Source organism: Ictalurus punctatus, chromosome 11, assembly GCF_001660625.3.
Source record: "Ictalurus punctatus breed USDA103 chromosome 11, Coco_2.0, whole genome shotgun sequence".
NCBI lineage: Eukaryota > Metazoa > Chordata > Actinopteri > Siluriformes > Ictaluridae > Ictalurus > Ictalurus punctatus.
In genome coordinates this window covers 2,397,646-2,418,698 of record NC_030426.2, presented here as the reverse complement: position 1 = coordinate 2,418,698, position 21,053 = coordinate 2,397,646, and the positions used below count along the sequence as shown (strand labels likewise).

General features: G+C 37.5%; 1 protein-coding gene across 1 annotated transcript in view; it reads left to right on the top strand.

Annotated features, from left to right (window-relative positions):
- Positions 1 to 359: 359 nt before the first annotated feature.
- The window catches only part of cntn4 (contactin 4), a 280,558-nt gene continuing 259,864 nt past the window's right edge, over positions 360 to 21,053 (top strand). The window contains exon 1 of the mRNA XM_017480449.3: positions 360 to 624. The gene's annotated coding sequence lies outside the window, so the exon portion shown is untranslated. The remainder of the gene's footprint in view (positions 625 to 21,053) is intronic.

The window sequence follows — 21,053 nt, the reverse complement described above, 5'->3', positions numbered from 1 at the left end:
TATTCCAGTCCTTGTGGGAGTAATTTAGTGCCCACCACGATATAAATCACCAAACACACAAACACACACAAAGGAAGCTATACACTTCCCACAATATATGTTCTCATTAAGGTGAAAATGAATAATTTATGAGGTACATCTCGGGGTTTACTGAAAGCTCAGGTTACCGTGCCACAAAAATGAGCATGACTTTTCATGCTTTGTTGGAATAAAATCTGTCTAACTGTGCGGCCCATCATGGGGTTAACCGCTATTTAAACGGACCTGTTCTGACTGTATCAGGGTATGCCAATATCGGCCACTTGGACTTGGCGTCGCCTGAAGCTTACTCCATCACTCCTCCCGAGCCCTTGAGCGCAGAGAGTGGGCGGGGCCTGGCGCGCGCCGCTCCGACGCGCCAAACTGCGCTGAGCTGATGTGATGCACGCGACACCTCCTGCTTAGCGGTAGCGTTATTACGCAGTACTATGTAGACAAATTATATCCAGCAGCGCGAATAAGAGTTGCGGTAAGAGCGACCGCTTTGCTGTCAGATATTCCGGTGAATGAGACGAGTCCCGTTCAGCTTGGATTGCGAGAAGCTTCGCTTGGAGGAGGCGAGAACAGGACAGCTCATGTACCACAGTAAGTGCACTTGGTAGTTGTGGATTGCTCAGTAGTTTAAGAGAGAAGCTTTAAAGACGCTCGGGGTTAGGTTGTAACGGAGGGGTAGATACGCGATGTGCATGAGGAAACAAACCTCGTTTCAATCCGGTGATCATCTCATTTTTACATTTCCTTACTTCCTTTTCACTGGGTTGTTTTCTTTAATTCGAGTCAGGACAACTAGAGAGACAGAGCCGACAGGATCCAAGTGGCTTTATAATAACAACAACAACAACAACAACAACATACCAGGTCAATTTTAAATAGTAGGCCAGTTTTACACATCACTGCAAATAATATTATGCTTATTTATATTCTGTACCTACATAAGAGAGTTTCTAATTAGTTTGATATATATATATATATATATATATATATATATATATATATATATATATATATATATATATATAAAATCATATTCTAAAAATATTTGAAACACATAGAGGTAAAGAAATATAGTAGTGCACATGGATTATTTTTTAACACTCCACCCGTATGTGAACTATAATCCAGGCCACAATATAACTTCGTCTACAATATAACCTGCCCAAGGCCTTTCTCATTACATTGTTGGTAAAACCTTTCCAATTTGGGAGGAAAGCAACCAATCTGGCAACATGGTTCATATTCCACTTTCGCTTTCTTTAACATTAAATTCAGGATTGTCTCTGATTATAGCTGTCCGCTGATTCCTGTCATATAGCAGGTTAGTCTAGATATAACACACTCAAAAAATAAAAAAAAAAATAACTTGTTAGGAGCCATTGTAAAACTAATCCTCGTACATATAAATGGAAATCGCACCATGCTGTGTTTTGTGTATTTCCACTTCTTTTTTATTAATTTTTTTGCATATGCTTATTTTTTTTTACCCTCATCTGTAAGTGGTTCCTTTCACTGGACCATTTTTGACGTCGTTCACTGTCAGTCCAGAATAATTAGTGTAGCATACATTTGTGTTGAATAATTTTTTGAGTAATTTCATTTGACGTGCTTACTTGGTAATCTGCTCTTATTTTACAACAAGAAAGAAATAAATTATGGCTTTGGATTATAACAAAGCATAGCGGCTGATTTTCAAGATATTGGTCTAGGATTGTTGTAGCATTGTTACAACTGTGTTGTTAAATTCTGTGCTAAAGTTGTCTTAAAGAGATGAGAATTGTGTTTAACGACCTACTGGATATTCAGGAGTTACACAGAGTCACAGAGGGAATGAGAGGACAGCATTTTCCTGGGGAGCATGCTGCAACCTAGCTGCCTGCCAGAAGTGATTTAGTGTAAAAGTGACATTAAAAAGATTCCAGAGTAGTTACATTTAGAGACATGTCATAAAAATTTCATTGCATGGTCGCTTGCTGGCAGAATGTCATTGGTGGCATTTCTATTTTATGTGTATATTTTTCTAGGTATTTTATATGTATTTCTTCTCTCTGTTACGAGTTCTCCAAAAATTGTTACAGCACACCTAGACATAGAGTTCTGGTTGTTGTTTTTGTTTTTTAGTTGTGCCACTACAAACTATTTTATGTAGTCAGGACAGCCAATTAAATTTCTTACTGTCTTATCTCCTCTAAACACACACAAGTACACCTGTCTCACATTAGATGCAGTTTGCAGCCAAAAGAATATTTGTAGTCTCAGTTCTGGTCAGCCAGATAACATGCCTGTCTTCCCTGGATAAAGTTCCAACAATCTTTAGGAAATGTGCAAGTCTGGGATAAACTGCCATAAACCATTTCACAAATAAATATAGAAAAAAATAGGGAAAAATATAATTTGAACCATTTTTCACCATTTTACAAACTGTGATGTCTACTTCCTATCTTCAGTTGAGCTTATGTTTGATGACTGTGTGTATTTCTGCACTCCATTTCATTGTGGCTTGCACTGTGCAGTCTCCCTCCATCAGGGAAATGCTGAGCTTCTAAGGATCTCATTGCTACTTGCACAACTCTTGTGTGTGCAAAGTGTAAATCTCCTGGACAACTTAAGTGTCGAGAAACATGGTACTTACTCTGCGTACAAGTACATTTACATATAGAATAGGCCCGGCTGGGTGCTTATCAGAAATGTTATTTCTCCCACGATTTTCTGAAGTCTATTAGGCGGTGCTGTATGGCAGACCAAAGCCACACAAAGACAAATGCTCAGAGTCACACCCCTTATCTTGCTGCACTCTCATTTTGAAAAAGAAAAGTAAACACAGCAGAATCTTATTTTCCTTAGCATTAATATGTACAGGGAAACTGTGAGCCTGTGACACTCAGTTTTTGCCCCTATCCATAGTGAAGTGTTTTTCCCCTTCTCTTCTGAACTGCTTATCAAGAGACAGCGAGTGGGTTATGTCACATCACATGGGTTTGACATTAATCTTCCAGAGAACCGTGCTCATGGTTGATGTTACGCTGAATAGGGTCTAAATGAAATTGATGAAGGACTGGAGTGTATTATAACAGGATTGCAGTTACCAAGCCCTAACTGTAATTCAATTAGGTAACAAAAAATAAAAATAAAATGAGTAAAGTAAAATATCTGGTGAATTATTATCATTTTAATGCATAGTGGCAATCCTTGATAAATGGTGCATCGAATACAGAGTATCAGCTCACAACTGATGCCAAGAAAACCTTGCCACCAATGGGATATTAATGGTGTTCGTGCATAGTGGCTGTGGTGTCAGAGTTCAAGAAACAAATGTTTCTGATCATAAACAAAACGAGTTTGAATGAAGAATAGTGACCCTGGCTACTAGAAATGGTTACAGAAGATGAATGAATTAATGATGAATATAAAAACCTATGTTGGATGTCCTATGAATGAAGTTGTTGACTGCACCTCCATCTTTAACCTTAACATTTCATAACTTTATATACAAGAAGTTGCACTAGTAAACCCATGTTACTTTTAAATATGGACCCATTGGTTTACTAGTTATAACCATTTCTATTGTGTCATGTTTAATCCCTTGATTAAATAAGAGCTCAGCAGTTAAGCTTTTGAGCTCATGACTAGTAGGTTGTGAGTTCAAATCCCAGATGTGTCAGATACCCACTGTTGAGCTTTTAAGCAGGACATTTAATCCTGAACTTATCAGCTATATCTTTGCATTCAATTCTGCATCATTTGTAAGTCAGGTTTAGTCAAAGCAATTGCTGAATAAGTAAACATAAAATGTGAACTTGGTTAACCGGACAGGACATGTGTCAATATTGTGCTTTCACTTGGACTTGAAAGGGGGTATGTCTGAAAGAGAATGTTTAAGATATTTCTCTAAAGAAACACTTTGGTTTTGAAAAAGAGAATAAATACGTGGATGATGCACAATTGATACAGAGGACAGGGCATTAGCATTTGTTAAAGCAACTTGTGTGAAATCTCTTGTGCAGCATCTCATTATTTATTGGTAGAAAATTATAGGAGTGAGTTGGAGCTAAGTAACCAGATATGAGGGGTGCTTGAAAGATTTTCCCTTATTACACGATTTAAGCCTAGTTCACACTACACGACTTAACGGCGGCAGATCGCTGTGCTGTTCGCACTACACGACTTGCTGTCTTGTAATCGGGAGTCATGAAATCGTTGTGGTGTTCACACTACGTGATTGCTCGGCGACAGGGGGTCACACACTAAACGATCTGACAATGACTCTGTCACCCGATGACTCTATCTGGTGTCCAAACTACGTTTTATCACGAAAACACACGGGAGAAGTGACACGGATATATGCCACGAAAACCACATGCAAAACAGGAGTTGTTTATTTGAAGATGGACATAGGACAGAAACAAGCAGTGCAAGCTATTTGCACGATGACTCGTGCTGAAGAAACTCCAAAAAGGAAAAGACAAAGAAAATGGGTGAAAGAATGGATTATCAGGGGATTGTGTGTGTGCTACAGAGAGAGTCAGAATTGAGTAAAAAGGTTTCATGGGTTTCCCTTCCTCATGGTGACCTCACCCCATGCCTTGCTCTCTCATTGGCTGTAGCTTGTCGCCGCAATCGCTGCCAGTGGTGACTGTTGCTGCCAGTGGTGAGCTCTAGATATTTAGCATGCCAAATATCTGTCTGGAGTCACCAATGCCTTGGCGGTGTGTTTCGGCGAGCCTCTTTGACGCGCTATTGAGTAGTTCACACATAACGATCTACTGCTTATTGGCGAGCGCCGATTGCTCGCCAATTTGCCTCCAATCAAAGGCTTTTTGTCGCGAGCTCGGCGACTTGCAAATCAGGCTTAAAATTGTGTAGTGCGAACTAGGCTTTAGACAACATTATCTGTGGAAACACTTAAGTAATACTATTTGTAATCTTTTTTGGGGCCACTTTTAAAATGCTCTACTTGAAAGAGCTTAATATAAATATACTGCTTCAAACAGGTTGAATGTGATTTGTCAATCAAGTATAATTTATTTTGAGTAAACGATAATGCCTAATTTTATGTTTCATAAAACACCAAAAATATGACATAATTTTCACTTTCACCCAACACCCAACCAAGCCATCATGAAAAAGGTGGAAAATGTTATTAAATGGAGTGGGCGGTGTTGTGTACAGTATATAAGGTTATATCTCATTATACAAACTCTTGAGGAATTGTAATGGGCACATGTTAAATTATTAAAATAAATGTTTTTTATTAATAAATTTATAAGAACCCTTTCCCCATGCTTATCTTCAGCATTCGTATCTTTTCCGAAAGGCTGAGTCATGCAGGTTTGAGTTTGTAATTGTGAAGCCATGTGGTTTCATTTGAGAATCGATAATAATGTTTATAATAACTAAACCTGATGTCAAATCTGATGCCAAGAAAAGACTTGTGGCCAGTGGGATATCAAAGGTGTATTTATGGGCAGTAGCTGTGGTGACAGTTAAGGACAGGATTGCTTCTGAGGTATAAGAGCGCTCTCAACAATTGGATCATAGATAAAATTTGTATGATTTCTAATGAGTAAAAGTAAATTTGTTGGATTTCATACAGTGGATATTAAAAGTCTACACACCCTTGTTATAATGGCATGTTTTTTTTTTTTGATGGGGAAAAAATTAAACCAAGATAAATCAGAACTATTCCCATCCAATGTGAAATTACAACATAAATATGAAATAAGTTTCATTACCTGGTTGCATAAGTGTGCACACCCATTTATAATAGGAGATGTGGCTGTGTTCACAATGAACCAATCACATTCAATCTCATGCTCAAAAATAATTATCATACAGCTGTCATCAATGAAATTATTCTGATTAACCCCAAATAAAGAACAGCTGATTCTGTAGTGGGAAAATATTGCCTAGTCAAGATGTGCCATGCTGGTAGACTCTTACTGAAAAATCAAAAGGTGCTTCAAGAAAGTATTCATTTATGGGTATGTACACTTATGCAACTAAGTTATTGTAAGTTATTTTTCCCCTAAAAGGTTTCTGATTGCGTTTCACTTTATTTGTATACTTTGCAACTGGGAAAAGATCTGACATGATTTATCTTAGTGTCATTCTTTTACTTCACAAAAGCCTGCCATTTTAACAGGGGTGTGTAGACTTTTATATCCATTGTAGGGATGTCACGATACCAAAAATCTAGTAGTCGGTACCGATACCACCAAAAGTACACGATACTTGGTACCAAAGTCGATACCACGGTGTGGTTTAAATAAATAAATACATTTTAAAATAAATAAATAAATTAAATTAAAAACTCCTGGTGGACATCCTCCTCTGGCTAATGGCAAAAAGAGAGAGAGAGGGGAATATTTTAGTTATCAAACACTGTCTGACAGTGAATAATAAAACAGTGGAGGCTACAATTTGCTAAGGTGCACTCCTGAACACACATGCACACACACACACACACACACACACACACACACACACACACACACACACACACACACACACACCTTATACTCTGAATGTAAGCATTAGTTTAAATTCACTGATATAGTGGCAGGCCAAAAAGATTTATTGCGGGACATGGGCTGAATGGCGATGCATGGTGGCCCATTAGGAGGTAGTTTATAACATTGCAATGCGTTAGCATTGTTAACAAATAACTGGCTATCGCAGACCTTACACAGAGCATAACATTAGCTGGTTTCACGGCCACAATGCCAGCTCCCTCAAACAAACATAATATAGGGCCCGTCTTTCAGGTGCTTTGCCAAATTTGAGGTGCTTCCTCGTTTTTTTTAAATGAACGATAGCATCGGTTGCACACCAACTTCAGAGCATCAATTATATGTTTGTTGTCATCTGCCTTGAATGCAAAGCATTTCCATATTTGACTCTTACCACATTTCCTCTCAATGAGTCGGGGCAGAGCTAAACTTTAGTTTAAACTGTATTTTTTCCTGTGTGCTTGTAGGCGCTCTTCTTCTTCTTTACTACCTGTGGACCGACTAAAACACTTACGTGTATTTGCTTCCCCCATCAGTCCTGGAAGAATTGCAACCTCTGTACCTTCATTACCAACAGTACCTACACTACTGCAGAAAAAACAAGTATTGTCACGTTTTAAGAATTTTGGTACCGACTTGGTACCGAAGTATCAGTTCTCATGACATCCCTAATCCATTGCATATACAGAGCTGTAGGAGAAACTATGGATGTTAATTTATACCTTGTTTCAACCTTAACCTTTTGTGTGTTTGTTTTTTTTTGTGCAAATTATTGGATCATTAGACCAGGGAATATCATCAATAACCCTGTTAACTGTAAAATTAATTCCATGGAACACCTCAGCACAGAGTTATTTCATGAGCAAAAATATTTTGTCAATTTATTGGAACCATTTTTTCTTGAACATTTCACTGACAAAAGATATTAGTTCCAAACTGAAAATATTATGTGCCTAATTGTTTTGGATTTAAACCCAATCACTTCAATGGACCAGGCAAAAGGGACACAAAAGTATATTTTTTCTCTTGAAGTGTCTATATCTCAATGCTTTTGTCATTGTGAATTAAGGACTTTATTAAATGAACTGAGCACAAACACATGAAATATGGGGATTTAATACCCCCTTAAAGGTCATGAGGATTACTTAATGAATTTCATGCCCTACATCTGTGAAAATCCATGAAAGCTAAGCAAGTTGGAAAATACTAAGTAAATTTGCCCTTTATTATCTGTTACAGGGTGTGGGCACCAAAATCTCTTCATGCTGTTCATAAACAGATACATTTTATTTGATGTTAAGCTTCCTTTCCCATGAAAGTATTTTTTTTTCTTTGCAGGTCAGCATCATTTTTATGAGAAGCTGTCTTTTATTGTTTAACTCCCTCACTGCCTCACTTCATTTGAGGGTATACAAATAACACCATCATACATTTAATATTTTCACGATTTTCCCTTGAGACAGCGCCGCAGTTTGCAGTGTGCTCGGAAAGCCGAAGTGCATGCACGTGCACGAGCCAGGTGCGCGAGTGCTCAGCGAATGCACGCGTTTCGGTTTTTAATGACTGATTTTGTTTACTGTGGACACTTGTGTTTGTTATGATTATGTTCTGTCTCCGCCCCCGTTTATTCATTGGTTGTTTTCCGAAGGTGTGTCAATATTGGTTTCAGCTGTCTGTGTTTACCCACAATTACGTTATTCATTTAAACCCAGCGTGTCTCTGTGCAAATTGCGCAGTATTGAATTTAGTTCATTACCTAGTTGTTGTTTCCCGGTTCCCGGTTTCCGATTCTCGTTTCATGTTATTGACCTTGTTTCTCGTTTCGATTCCAGCCTAGCCCAGTTTATGCCCGTTTGCCTATAGCCTGACCCTTTGCCTGTTTTGATCACGTTTTGGATATGTGTGCCTGCCTCTCTCCTTAATAAACGTCTTCATCTGCATTTGCATCCGTACTCAACTCTATTACATCCCGGAACGTTACAAATATCACCATTAAGTTGTTAATTCACATTCTTCTTCTTATTCTCCTCCTTCTCCTGGATGTTCTTTACTGCGAATAGGTAAACAGACTTCATCCTGGACTTTGAACTTTTACATGCAGTATATGATCTCTTGTTAGACAAAATCATTTGCCTTATTTGCTTACATTTCCTAAAATGTAAGCAAATAAGGCAAATGATTCTCTTATCTTTTTAAGTGAGCTCTTGACCCATAGCCTATGATTTATATGTCTTGTGATAATCATACACAATAAACATGTATTCCTTTACTGTAATTTGTGAATCTTGTCTGAAAATCTTTCTTCAGATGTCAAAAAAATATGCTGTACAAAACTAGTGCAATGCCTCATACATTTTCATATAGTTAGGTTGTACCATAGAGAGGACAGAGCATGGTTGCCCCCTTTAACTGCTCTTTCTTAACTATTGTCTGTCATCCTCATGAATTGCTTATGCAATCCTGGTGCAACATGCTTCCACCTTTGGGGATGTGTCTAATTGTGGGCTTAATAGCAGCAGCGCAGCATGACAATCCACTTGTGGATCTCTCAGAGCAGAGGGAATGTTTTATTGTTAACCGTCAATGTGCTCCCTGATATTTTCCTCCATTGGAGAGTAACATTTACATAGAGACGGCTATGGATTAACCTACATAGACATTTCAAATGTACTACTGATATACTACTGATACCAGATGTTGGCAGTTAAAGGTGTACCTAAACAGTGGTGCTCGTTTGGAAAAGTGTACATTTATATTCCTTCACAGAGAAAAGTATTTAGCTAATGCCATTCCGTACGCTAATGCTGCATAAATGCTATATAAATATGGTGCCAACCTAGCTAAGATAATATGTATATATATATATATATATATATATATATATATATATATATATATATATATATATATGTATATATATATATGTATATATATAGCTTTGTAGTGCTTGATGACCTTGGTGATGACTATTAAGTAGTCATGTCTGTATGGGACAGCAACAGGGCTTGTGATTTACATTTATTCATTTAGCAGACTCTTTTATCCAAAGCAACGTACAAATGAGAACATACAAGTAAAGCGATATATCAAGCAGAGAACAATACAAGTAGTGGTACCATACAAGATCCATTAATTGATTTCCAGAAGAAGCAAAGTGCAAAGAGTAGGGGTGTAACTGCCAGAGTAATTTTTTTTTTTTTTTTTATGGGTTGGTTAGGTGTTCACGGAAGAGGTGGGTCTTTATGGGTGTCATCAGCATAGCAATGATATGAGAAGCCATGAGACTCAATCACCTGCCCTAGAGATGTAGTGTAGATAGAAAAGAGGAGTGGACCCAGACCTGACCCCTGTGGAATGCCAGTTGTGAGTTGCTGAGTTTCAGAAATACCTCCCTTCCATGATACCTTGAAGGATCTGTCTGAGAGATAGGATTCCACCCAGTGCAGAACCGTTCCGGTGATGCCCAGGCTGGAGAGAGTAGACAGGAGGATCTGATGGTTCACAGTGTTGAAAGCAGCAGAGAGGTCAAGTAGGATGAGGACAGATGATCTAGAGGTTGCTCTTGCTAGTCGTAAGGCTTCAGTGAAGGAAAGCTTAAGCATAAGTGATAAGTTTAAAGGATAACCAATTAATATTTCTGCTTTATTAAAAATACACTCTAACCTAAACTGTACTTCCCTCCACAACTAGTAGGCGTGTGCTACTTTTGCTTTTTCAAGCAAAACTTGTGTACCACTGATTCATCTGCATAACTTGTAGATAAAATGTCTGTATTTAATTATTCAGCCCCTTTGATCTTTTCCACATATTGTAGTGTTACAACCTGGAACTGAAATGGACTGGGATGATATGTTATGAATCTACACCAAAAAAATGCAAAAAATATTCTCTCCATTGCCATGAAACCCCTAAATTAGTTGCCGTCAGAAGTCACATAATTAGTTTAACACATGATAAATACATCTGTTCAGGAAATCCAGGTGTTTTGTTAAAGAACTAACCTTCCAGTGGGGTAATGGCCCTAAATATACCGTAAGAGTTTGAGAAATTTTGCCAAGAAGAGTAGGAAAAAATATTAGGATCCAGATGCAAAGCTGATGGAGACACATCTTTGAATACTTACTGCTGTAATGTCAGCAAATGTGGTGCTATCAATCATTTACCAAGGGGGTGAATACTTATGCAAACAGCAAATAACAAAGATATCTTTTTGGATAAACCTGTGTTGTGTTTGTAATTGTTTGATATCCATGACAGTAGAGTATTTTTGAGAATTTAGTAAAACAAAAGATCAAAAGTTTAAACAATAGAGACAATTTTTCACAGCCTTGTTTGCTCATATTTACCACGGGTGCCAATATTAACGGAGGGCACTGAACATAGATCATAACAAAAATAAATCGGAAACAAGGAAAAAGCAAAAAATGAAACAAATAAATGAGTAGTAAAAGGAATTATACATTGCATATATACATTGGGCAGTAGTGGCACAGTTAAAGGCTCTGGGTTACTGGTCATAAGGTTGGGAGCCCCCTTTAACCCTACCTGTTCCAGTGGTGCTGTATCATGTCTGACCCCAGCTTCCTAACAAGCAGGGATATGCAAAGGAAAGACTTTCACTGTAATGCATGTGGGACAAATAAAGGCTGTTGCTGCTTCTTCTTCTGATTCTTTAACAGATACTAATTTTTAGTGTATCAGAAACTGGATGTGCAAGTGTTGGAATTTGATTGCCATCTTTCTGTGTTTTTGCTTGTCAAGTGCACTAAAGAGCCCTTTGCCCATTGCCAAAAGCTGAAGATCTCCAGTGAAAACCGAGGCCTCTTGAGTGAGCCAATATAAAATTTTCAAGAGGTTCAAAAGCCCCCTACACCCTTATCATTACACAGATGACGATTTGCACCGCATTGCTCTCAAATAACATTCCCTGAATGCCTAAGGCAAATCACAAAATAATAATTTCCCAAAGACTCAGGCGTGGGCAGGTTTCGGCCATATTCACTCTCTGAATTTTAAAATGTTAGAAATTGTATTGCCAAGTTGTTATAATTCTACATGGTCAGAGGAAAATGGTCCATGCTATCATGTGCTAGAAGGGCAACATCATGAGCATGTCCTAGCCCTGTGTTCACTCCAGAACTTAAGAGACCTGAAATAAACACTTTTAATCAGTCTTAAGACCAAGTGACAGAAGAGTGTGATTTTGTGAGACACACTGTTTTGATAGGGTCCTCATATCATATCATATAACAGATTTGAGCACCTAGTAGACTTCTGAAGGATTTTGATATTTGTCATTTGTCTGGCCAGTCGAAAGAGATTCCAAAGAAGAAGCAAATGCCACCTTCATGGACCTGGAGGACTAAATAATAGACAACTGTTTGATTAGACATAAGCCTCGGTCTCGCTGAAAAGTACCAAATTGCTGATTCTATATATAGTGTGTGACCTTTTGGAGGTCCTGTACAATAACAAAGCCACAATACGTTGCTGATGTAACATAGCCTTAACATTATCCAATGATATTTACTCTATGAAATGACAGTCAGAGATCTGAACCTTATTCGATACACTGTAACAAAAATTATTTGCTTAATGGAGGTCTCCTAGATTGCTTGGTTAAATCAAACACAATGTGTTTCAAAGGTCTTACAACAAAGCTAACAAGGTACAATGGAGCAGGGGAATGGTGAGCTGTATTAGCATAGGCAAAAGGGCAGTGACTCTCTCGAACAAATCAGGAACTCTTATTGAAGCTCTCTCATAAGAAGAAAGAATGCTTTTAAGTGAAACAGATGCGACATTTTGTGGAGAATTCTGCAGGGATTCTTAAAGAAATGGGTCATTCAAAATGGAATATTGTTAAAGAAAGGAAGCAGTTACTCAAACTGCATAATGCTAGATTTCATTTATTATTAGCAACACTAGCTGTCTATGTATTCTCTTTTCTCTATTTTATTTCTTCGGATTTTTAGATTTTTAGCTTTTTTTTCAGATGGAGTTTTACACATTCCTCTATTACATCTAAATTCATGATAAAGGCATTTCAAAATGTATATGATTACACCATATGTTACATATCTTATTATAATATTAGGGCATGGAATGTGAATTTTGATTTGCTGGGGATCTTCAGAGCCTCTCTCCATCCCTTATTTCCTAAGAGGTTTATGTGAGTATGTTATGATACTTATCAGTTGTGCAGTCCAGTCCGAATAAGGGAGTATGATATGACTAGACCCCATCTACCTTTCTCACACACACACACACACACACACACACACACACACACACACACACACACACACACAAAAACACACACTCCTACCAAACCACATAACTACCAGTATGTATGGATTTGAAGTCCTTATATTTAGTGACTTACATTTACATATTCCTGGTTTGCGAATAACACATAGTGAATACAACATGCCAAATATCCCGTAGCTGAAATCAAGACAAAGAATATTAACCCTTGCAGATGGCTGAGATCAAAACTCTTTTATTGACCTTGACACTAGACTAAGTTCATGGTGTGACACCATGCTGTTCAAGTCATTTAGCTTCTGAATCCTGTGCCTGTAATCAAATCTCATTCCTCTAAACTTTAGAGTCTAAAGCCATGGTTCTTGAAGTGGTGTCTAGGGATCACAGCCTACAATCATATCCTACAATTATCTAATTAATCAAAGGACCAAAAAGTGACATCACAGTGAGTGCTTGGCTGCCACAAGCCAGTAATCACTGTGGTAACCAAAAGAGCCAGAAGGATCGTTATCAGCCTGCTTGACTGTTCACTAAATTTTGAGGAAAGACTTCAACCCTTCCTTGGCAACTTGGGGTCACGTAAACAGACTGCGATTTACAACACATGAAATGAACAGCTGGGCAATAATTATGATGGAGACATGATTAAAGGACAACATCCCAGATGCTGCAAGCCTGCGACTCTACTGTGCAGATAGAATTCTGAGCTCTAGTAAGAAAGCAGGAAGGGGCATTGGAATTTACATAAACAGCAATTGGTGTACAGATAAGAACAATATTGTAGAGACAACATTGAAGATATTCTTCTCCTAACCTGGAGTCAGGAGATGTTAAAGTTTAGACCTTTCATCCTGTTGATAGGATTAAGAGTGGATGTTATTATAGCAGTTATTACCTCCTCAAGATAATGTTAAGCTATGAAAATACTACATCAGAGCCCTGCAGACTGCCCATCCTGAGGTTCACTTTATTATTGTGGGAGATTTTGATCACACTGAAGACAGTGCTGCCTAAATTTTACAAAAATTTGGAACTTCCAATCGGGGAAATATCACACTGGCCCAATTCACAAATGTCCAACAGCTTACAAAGAAACACACTACCCCCACTTGGGACAGTCAGACCATGTATCCCTGTTTCTCATCAACCAGTGATCTACAGATACATGCCAACTATCATAACAGTGAAAATATGGACTGATAAATACAATTATAATATTTCTGCAAAGGATGCTGACCTGAGGAGCACACCTCCAGTGTTCTATTCACTTCCACACTGCCAGTGTCACATGCGATAATAACATTAAACCATTCCCAAATCATAAACAGGGCTCTACAATGAGGTGTCGAATCTACTCAGAATATGGGAGGCAGCTTTCAGAAATGGAGACTTACAAGCCCATACAGTAGCAAGGACAAACTTAAGGAAAAGCATTATAAATGCAAGGCAAAATTACAGGTTGAGGCTCACTTCAGCAACAACAACCCCCATTTTATATGGCAAGCCATAAAGTCTATTAGAAGCTACCAAAGCAACAGCTTCTCTCCTCTTTCCACAAAACATGCCTCACTATCAGCAGGCAAGCATGCAATGGCCCTCCATTGTATCTAAGGCAGACACTGCACAGGATCCATCAGCAGTCTTTGGATAAGTACTCAGAGTCTTTGCTGATAAACCAGTAGTTGCCTTTACACATATATTCGACCTTTCTCCGTCATACAATGTTTCCAACCAGCTTTAAATATGCCACCTGCAATCTCTATATCCATCCACACATCCCTAACCCATCTGGCCCAGCATATTGTCAGAGGGAAACTCCCAGATGAAAAACCCCAAAACAACAGTAAAAATAAAACAATAGTGACATCACCAATAACCTCCAGGGCAGAGGTGAAGGTATCACAATCCACCATTCAAAGAACATGTTGAGAGCAGAACTATAGAGGCCATACCACAACACTTTGCCCTTTCAGACGTCTACATAAACATTCCGTCTGCCAATTTACATTTAATTTGATAATCTAATTGCTAGGAGCTCAAAACACACTGCCAAGACAACAGAGGACTTCATCAGGTGAAAAAAGTTGAACATTTTAGACTGGACAAGTCAATCACCAGACCTTAACCTAATGAAGCATGCATTTCGCCACCTTGACTGAGGAACAGCTTCTGTCCCACATCTTTTCCCAGACTGTCTGATTCAACCCCCCCCACCCTTCATATCAGTGCCTTCCACCCTCAGCAAGTACCTGTCATCCCTAGTGCAATAGGACTCAAGGTGACAACACACCCTAGTCTCATTGTCAGTGTTTACATGACATTTCACATGAACTTTCCAACATGGACATTTGCAGTGCCCCTTCCTCTGTGTAACAAACTGGACTCAGGAGAAGGTTTAGGATCCATATGCAGAAAGGCTTTATTGAGAATACCAAAACACAGTCCTAAATCCAAAATGAAAGGGCAGACATGGGTCCAAATATGACCAGGCATTCAATTGACAGAACCTAAGGATAATCCAAACAGAGACAGTTTCTACACACATTCAAGTCTCTCAGGGATAAACAAGATGTCACGTTTTTATGACACAACAGGACCCGGAATCACTGCACTGTTTACAATAGAGGAAGAGGGACGCTGTAAACAAACTGAGACACATAGAACAATCTTTGTAACAAAGATGTCTGCAGATTTTTGTCCATTCTCATGTCAACACAACACGTATGCGTTGTGGTTCTCTCGTGAACGTGCATTGGAGATACGGATGTGGCCTTTAAGAATGCGCGTTTTTTCACACAGTATCAAGCGATTCAGCACGTGTGATCACACGGTACAGTGCAGTCACGGTTCTAAGAATTTTAATTCATTTGTTGTGCTTTACACAATTACCACCAGGTGGTGCATGGAACAACATACTGTAGCTGAACACAGAACAATAAAAATGGAATGTGTGGTTGAATGGTTCCCATAAAAATATTATGCTTCTCACCAAAACTTATGATAAACCTAATTTAAACAAGTTTCTAATTACAAGATTACATAAAATATAAAGTGAGTGTGAATGAGTCGCGTAGTACAGGTACAATAACTATAGCTTTTACATTAAGGTGGCTCTTGTATGTGTGCTAGGATAGTGCAGTGGTAGCATGCAGGCTTACTATGGCAGTGACTTGGGTTTGAGCCTCAGCTCAACTAAAGATTTTTTAAATGAGTGTTTTTTCACTGTAGAAAGTTCATCGAGGTAACATTGAATTAATTCCGCACAGCACTGACTGGAGGCCCATGCCAATTAGAAAGATTCAGGTTATGGACTATTAGCAAGTTCTTGTCATTCATTCGTATAGTTACAACAATTATTATGTTTTGTTTAACTATTTAGCTGTCTTTTTAAGGATCTATTTTAAGGATCTAATAAATTGCATATATAAAATTATTTTATTTACAAATGTCATTTTTGTGATTTTTAGATTATTGATTATTGTCATTTAGTACAGCTTGTGACCATCAAATCAAAACAGACTTGTGATTTGATGACATAATGCTTATTTGTTCAGAAACAGAAGTAACTAATACAAAAATGCTACTTTTGATTTAAACTACGACTGCATGCTTTCAATTGATGGATGCCCCATTTATATTTTTGATGAGCTGCAGTGATATTCAAGACAACTATATTATATATATTTTTATAAAATATATAAAATTGTTTTATTCACAAGTGTCGTGTTTGTGATTTTTATTCGTTATGTAGAATATTTAGATCAAGCAATGTCCAGAAATAGGTGCAGTTGTATAGCCTACCATTTAATTTTCCAGTTTAACTTTTTTTTTATCTGTAGATCAAAAAATAAAGGAATTCTTTGTAACATTATTTTACAATGACAGAAATCACTGCCAATTCCTAGTGCAATTTGACTTTTTCCATCTTCAGAACACTGAACGAATATTATTCATGCCAGGGCTTCACGATTATGGCCAAAATGATAATCACGATTATTTTGATCAATATTGAGATCACAATTATTTATCATGATTATTTATTGATTTTAGGGAGAACATATTTTTATTCCATTTTCATATTTAAATAAACAGACCGCTACTTTCACCTCCATGTTGTGCTACAATCCTGTTAATGTACAAATCTTTGCATCAAATTAGACTGATCCTTAAAGTGCATCATCTCATAGAAGCAAAATATAAATAAAATTGTACCCAAAATATAGGATAAGTAAAAATGCCATAAACCAAATGAAAATATGCAATCAAATATAACAATATGCAACCAAATGAAAACAATTCAAGCCTAAGTATAAAAGGCAATAACAGTGTTTACAGGAGGAGAGACACAGCCAAATCACCCAATAGAGTGGTGCAGGGATGACGTAATTTTGTACAAACAATTGGATTTCCCCATAGGCTTTTGGATTATCACAAAAAATAAGCTCTGTGATCAACAAAAGTTTACAATACTAACACATTTTGTCCATCAAGATAATTTTCACAAATGAACACAACTTTTATGAAGTTTGAAGCCTAAATACACACGCCAGAAATAACAAGCTAACCATATGCTTTAAACAAACTACACCATGGTCGCTTGACTTCAACGTCACCATCATCAAGCTTCTGACAACTTTTCCAAACTTGATTTTAAAACATTTTCCATAATACAGATTTACTCTGTGGATGAATCTTCATCCACATTTTTGGGGGGGAATTGTGCACAGCTGTGCACACCTGTTCGGCCTGATGACGTTTAATGTCCCCGACAACATCTGTAGTCTCATGTAGCAACATGTTAGCAATCGCCTTTTTCAATACACGTAAAAGCTTTAAAAAATCACGAGTGAGGTATTACTGGTGTACCTCATGTAATGGAATAAAACGTGAAATATTTTGAGCTTGTGTTCACCACAGACATTATTTCAGGCTTTTAACCAAAATCCCATTCAAACAATCCATTGATTTGGGATGATGGAACTGGAAGTGCTAAAATGCTAACTCATTTTCAGGTTTTGGCATAAAAAATGACATCATCCCTGCGCCACTCTATGGTAACTGGCTGTAAGTTTAGAAAGCGCTTGATTTGATATGCAGCTGAGTTTTCTTTGAGCAAAGGATGAACTTTAAATGTCAATATCTCAGTCTATCATGTTCATGTAATCGTGAGCAGTCAAAATCATAATTGAGGTCAATATTCAATTAATTGTGCAGCCCTAGTTCATGCTAGGGGAAAGATATGTTACTATATTGTTTGCAATTTTAAAATGGGTCTTATTGAGCAACTGATCATTTCCTACTATCCTATTTCACTGTCCCACCTGAGTTTTTTTTAAGTTAGTGAAAGTACCACTAGCTTTTTAAACCTTTTTTTAAGAAAAGGAATGCAGTTTGTTTAATTGGGCAATCCAATAGCTTGAATAGCTTTGGATTCGCGTGCAAATGTACTTGACGATTAATAAGCAGTTATCATCTTTAAGTAATCTTATCATCTTTTGGCTCATCAAATTGAAAGGGAGGAGCAGAAGTATAAAACATGGAGAGTCATATAAATTCTATCCAGGTCAAGTTATTTGTCTGTATTTGCAGTCTATGACATCGCAATGGAGGCAAAAGCATTTTACTCAAAGAGAAGTGCTGCTGAGAGGTGATAATAGTTGGGGGGAAGGGAAGATCCACGTGTCAGTAAGTAACTGGCGAAAAAGTTGCATTATTCTTCCTCTTCAATAACACAAAGAATTTCTTTGTTGCTGAACCCAATCCTACGGAAGCCCTAAGCGTCCATTCATTATTCTTTTTTTTCTTTTTTTCCCTTTGCCTATATCCTTCCTACAGTGAGTGTCCTGCATCTTGTTTTGTTTGAAATGAGAACATTTCTGATAAGCTTACATTTATTTATGATTAGGCTGCATATTTATTTTCCCTCATGTTTAATGTGTCTGCATTCAAAATGGGCAATACATATTGTTGAAATGTAGTACTTTGTGTATTAGCTACACATATACAAGAATGAAATATATCCCCAAATCACAGCGCATGTAAGACATTTGAATGGTTTGGGCCTTTGCGGGGGGGGGTTACCATGTGCGGAGTAACAGCATTTGCATTTGCACCTATAAATCTATTTTGTTGTCTTTGTGTTTTGTTAGGAGGATTTCTTCACTTGGATAGTCATAGTACATGATCACTAGACATGGACAGCTTGCAGAAGTACAGTTTCTGTAATAGAACACATACACAGGAGACTATTATATCAACCAGTGTAGCAAGCTCTTTCCTTGGGTAATGCAAAATGTTATCAAACTGAGATATTGGCAAGGTAGTATACATTACATATTTTAAACATTTACCATAAATGTAATATTATACTGTCGCTCAGCATATTCAAATGCAGTTTGCAGCCATTTGTCATTTTTAGCTATGTTTTGTTACTAAAACGTGTTGCCCAAGCAGCAGTACAGAGACAAGCGCATACCAATGTAAGTTACAAATACACTATATGACTAAAAATTTGTAGACGCCCAAACATCGCACCAAAATGAGGGCCTTCCCCAAAGCGTTGACACAAAGCTGGAAGCACAAAATTGTGTTAGATGTCTTTGCATGTTTCCACGAAGCATAGGGGTTATTATAACAGCAAAGGGGGGATGAAATTTGGAATGGGATGTTCACAAAGCACATATGAGTGCAGTGGTCAGAATTTTACAAACCTTTGGCCAAATAGTATACAAGAGATTATTGAACTGAGTCAACACTTTATTTTAAAGCAACATACCTTTTGATTTAGCTCATTTAGTTAAGGTTTAAAATAAATAAACTGAAATAAATATATAAAACACTTAAAAATATACAGACGTATATACAGGTTGTGTTACACTCTGAAACATTGCATAATATTACACATATTTTAAATATCCTATAAAGTCTCAATTGTGCTGTTTTGCTATACACTGAAGACATTCGTGTTTGAGATCAAAAGATGAATATGAGACAGATCAGAATGATCAGAATTTCAGCTTTCATTTCCTGATATATACATCATATAGATGTGTTATATTTACATTTTATAGATGTGCTAAACAACTTAGAATGTGGTACCTTTGGTTTGAACCCATGCAATTTTTAAGTGATCAAAAATATTGGAACATGTGTTGATAGGTGTTTCTTGTTGCCCAGGTGTGCCCTGTTAGATTGACTGTTTAAGCAATTAATAGCTCTGAAAATCTACTCTTAGTTTGAGTCCTGGGTTTCACCTCTGTAGACTGCATTATTTGTTAAAAAGGATAAACCAGCATGAAGAGTAGAGATCTGCCTATGAGAAGTGAGGGACAATTGATTAGAGCCATTGCACAAGCATTGGGCATAGCCAATACAACAATTTGGAATGTCTTGGAAAAGACTGAAACCTCTACAGGGCAGGGGTGAAGGTATCACAATCCACCGTTAAAAGAACACGTTAAGAGGCTAAACCATAAGATGCAAACCACTCATCAGCAGTAAGAATTAGAAGTCCAGATTGGAATTTGCAAAGAAATACAGAGAGGAGCCACAAATGTTGTGGAACCAAGATGAAAATCTACCAAGTAATGGAAAGGGCAAGGTGTTGCTCATGATCCAAAACATACAACCCCACCGGTCAATTATGGTAGAGTCATGGCTTAGGCTTACATGGCTGCTTATGGAACAGGCTCACTAATATTTACTGATAATCAATCTTTCATGATTGATTCAGACGTCTACAGAAAAATTATGTCTGCCAATTTATATTTAATTAGATAATGTAATTGGGAGGAACTCAAAACACACTGCCAAGACAACAAAGGACTCCACCAGGGGAAAAAAGTAGAATGTTTTAGACTGGCCAAGTCAATCACCAGACCTTAACCCAATTAAGCATGCATTTCACTTCCTAAAGAGGAGACAGCAGGGAGTAACCCCATAACCCCATGCTGGAAAAGCATCACCAAAAAGAATGCAACAGTTTGGTGACCGTGCCATATTTAACACATGTTTATACCAGGAAACAAAGATGAAATTCTGATACATCATCTCATATTCATGTTTTGATCTCGAAGCCTAATGTCTTCAGTGTGTAGCAAACACAATATAATTGATCTTGCCATTCCAGTACTTTCAGAGAGGACTGTGCATCCTATCACAACTGTGCACATATTGTATATACAGTATATACAATAGAGTCCACACCTTTGAAACCACATTGAAAATTTTGGAATTTTTTTTTTT